We start from the raw sequence: 3,809 nt of genomic DNA on the forward strand, positions 1-3,809 counted from the left end.
ATGCCATTTTTAAGTTCAAATTGTAGCAACAACGGAGAAGTCCGAATATGTCCTGCAGCTCAGACATATTCAATGTTCAGCCCATATCTCAAGTCCTAAAAGTTTAAATGACCTCAATTATTTTTTTCTAGAAAGCTGAGATAATTTTCTAGAACTTTCATGAGTAAAGTTGGTTGAAACTCGGACATTATCAATAACATTTTGTTCAGACAAGAAGATAAGGATTGTCACCAAGTCAAAATGTGGTCATCCACTTGTCCTCATGAAGAGAGATCTGTCTTGAACTTTAGATAAAACTAACAAATAGAAACATAACCTAGAAAAATAATCAATAAAAAAATACAACTTACCATAAATAATATGCGTTGAGTAGTGGTTTGAAAGGCTAAGATATTAATGAAAAAGGTCTCCTACCTTAATTTCTATATTATTTTGGATACACAATTGGATTGTGGTTTGAAAGGCTTCTATCTATCCTGAAAAGCCTATGATTAGAAAACATCTACCTATGCAACTCATTGAAGATCCTCTAAACCATGTATATCGATGGCCATGCGAAGGAACTTTCAGAAGATCACACAAGTCGTTAAAAAATTATGTAAACATCTAGCACATACTCGACCAAGAAAATCACTACTTCTTTCAGATCGTGTTAAAGTCTCTTTAAAGTCGCCTATAATAAACGTAGGCCATTCAAAAGCAAAGTTAAGTATAGATTTTCTATCTTTCATATTACCTCTAGCTAGCATATATAGTCGTTTGGATAAATAATTAAAAAAAAATACAAAATTTGTATTTGCTGGCATCCGTATATGGTTTGAATCGGGAGCACATGTTCTTAAATGCAGTAGTCAAACAAGTGTATTTTTTTTCTTCATTCAAACTATATAATGCAAAGTCACGAGGACTCTTTTGTTTTAATTATTTTCATTATATTGCCGTGTTGTTCTAATGTGGACGAAACATCCGTGGACTTGGTTGCGCAAGTCTTTGAATATTTTTTTAATTTTAAAGGGTATAATTTAACTGGTTAGATTCTAGATTTGTATTATAAAGATTATTAATTTGAGTCCCACAAACTTTAGAAGCACTTGAGGCTTAAATGGTTGTTAACTTCAGGACTCGTGGGATCAGTTGAGGTACACTCAAGCTGACCCGAACATCTATATTAATAATAAAAAAAGACCTCTAAGGTAGATTTATAAAATAGTATTGATTCATCTAAGATAATAATTAAATTATATTATTCCTAAAGGGAAGTCCAATTCTCTAAGGTAGATTTGATAATTAAAATGAGTTGCTTCATCATTTTTTAATAACTTTTTTAGTTTGTTTGGGAGTATGTAAATTGAATTTAATTAAGAGGATTAAATGAATTTAATTAAGAGATATTCTTGTACTTTATAAGATATGTTATTAATCTTTCATTTCTATTTTTTTCTTTTAATTTTTTTTTGCCCGAATTTTTTCTATCCTTTTTATATTTCTGAAACAAAAATAATTTATAAATTTTAAAAAAATAGTAAAGATTGATAATTGAATTCATTTCCATATATATTCTAAATAATATAATTGCATTTAATTACATAATTTAATATTTTATTTCAAATATAAAAATTATAATAAATTATAAATTGTATTCACTCCGGCATTGTTTCCAAAAAAGATATATGATTTTGAAATCAATATCTAGAGAATTCATTTTCTTTTTTTGATGAAAGAAGATTTATTTCCTTGATATAGATGATGCCCTGAAAAATCATTCTAAAATGAGATTTAGTGCTAATCGACACATAAATTTGTCCAAGGATAATTTTTTTTTTTTAAAAAAAAAACAAAATCCTGACGAGTAAAGTATCTTAAACTCAAATTGTTTGAACAAATACGTTCATTCCTTCAAATCCACATTGCATTTTTTCAGGTCTTGAAAAAAGTTATTATAACCTATTCAAATCTACCAAACATTATCTCAATTATAATTAAGATCTATTACAAACATGTTTGTTTTTATATTTTAAAAATAATTTTAAAAATATATTATTTTAATAAAAAATTACCAAGACTTTCAAAGTCACCTCCGTCTCTGCATCACGTGCACTCCCTCTCCCACGACAGATGGCCTCCATCACAAGTAGTCTAAACCAATCCACACCATGCATAAGGCATTCTAAGCTGTCTTGTCCCATCCTTTGTACTGATCACCAGGCCCCGTTTTGAAGACCTTCTAGCTCACCAGGCCACCATCGGCAAAGTCTGTATCGTCTCCATCCCACAATCAAAATGAATGGTTATTCCAAGATCAAAATCTCTGGCGCTGCCAATTCAAGATCCATGGACTTTTCAGATCTTTCCTTGGCATTTCCTGAGCCCACAAAATCCAACATAAGCACCTCCCTCGAACACCAAGAAAGCGAAACCAAGATCACAAACCAGGACATCCACACCATGAACGTAATTCGTTCTGGCGCCACCTCCGCCACCACTCAAGATTCACTCTCAGTTCTTGAAGATGATCAAGAAAACGATGTTGAAGAGAGGTTTAGCATGAAGCTGAGGAGGAACCCTTCCGTTTCTTCATCAGCTTCTGCAGTGAAGAAAGCATTCTCCATGAGAAGATCTACTTCGGTGTCAGAAGGGTATTGCAGGATCCATAACCAATCTATGCCATCTGCATAACCCATCCATGATGAAGATGATACTTTGGACACGGTGAAGTCAACAAGATCTGTGAAGAAAAAACATAGCAGAGGCAGGATCCTCGGAGCGTGTAAGAAACTTTTTGGACTTTAGCAAATTTCTGCCATTTGTTTAATTCCAGTTATTGGGCTCATCATATCATTCACTTTGCTTCCTTTTTTTTTTTTTTTTTTTTTCCAGTAAAATTTTGAATGCTGTAACTGTTGGAGATATACTGAAGTAGCATATATCATCTGTTCAATTAAGCTACAAGGTTGATTCATATTTTTGTTCTCTACAATCCATTTGGAGTAAGCAATGATGTGTTTTTTTAGAGTTCCAAAAACTCACAAGCTCTTAGGAGATGGTTTCGCAATTTTGTTTTTTTTTAATATTATTTACGTGTTAATTACAATTAAAATTTAGTTTTTAAAAGCTTTGTTTCTTTTTGTATATTTGTTATATACTTGGATGAATTTAATAATTTTTTAAATGATAACTCCAAACTTTGAAGTAAAATCAAAGGAAATGCGTTCATCTTTTTAATCACAAGTCAACTTTTTGGGATTAATAAATAGATACACTAATGGAGTAATGGTTTCTCTAGAATTATAAAATAAATTAAATAATCCCTTTAGTCTTACAAACTAATTCATTCATTCATTGAATATAGTCAACTTTAATTTAATGCCCCCCCCCCCCCCCCTAAAATGTCTCTTTTCATCTACCTTTTCATATTATTTACCTCTTCATTTTCAAACTCTTAAAAAAAAATTAAATTAGAAAATAACATGAAATGGACAAATTTAATTTAATATTATTTTTTTTCTAAAAATGTCTCTCTTTTCTTCAACCTTTTCATATTATTTGCATTTTTTTTATTATTTAAAACAAAAAAAGAGGTTAAATTAGAAAATAACATGAAATGGACAACTTTAATTTAATATTATTTTGTTCTAAAAAATGCCTCTCTTTTCATATCTACCTTTCATATTATTTACCTTTTCTTTTTCTTTTTCTTTTTCTATTTCTTCGTAACAAAAAAGATTAACCTGAAATGGACAACTTTAATTAATATTATTTTGTTTTAAAAACGTCTCTTCTCATCAACCTTTCATATCATTTACCTTTTG

The 3,809-nt window shown here is 30.2% G+C and overlaps 1 long non-coding RNA gene across 1 annotated transcript; it reads left to right on the forward strand.

Moving 5' to 3' along the window:
• Positions 1-2,112: 2,112 nt before the first annotated feature.
• LOC140955552 (uncharacterized) lies at positions 2,113-2,966 on the forward strand. Its single transcript, XR_012169772.1, has 2 exons — positions 2,113-2,767; positions 2,878-2,966. It is a non-coding gene; the product is annotated as an uncharacterized lncRNA (long non-coding RNA).
• Positions 2,967-3,809: the final 843 nt, after the last annotated feature.

Source organism: Populus alba, chromosome 4, assembly GCF_005239225.2.
Source record: "Populus alba chromosome 4, ASM523922v2, whole genome shotgun sequence".
Taxonomy (NCBI): Eukaryota; Viridiplantae; Streptophyta; class Magnoliopsida; order Malpighiales; family Salicaceae; genus Populus; species Populus alba.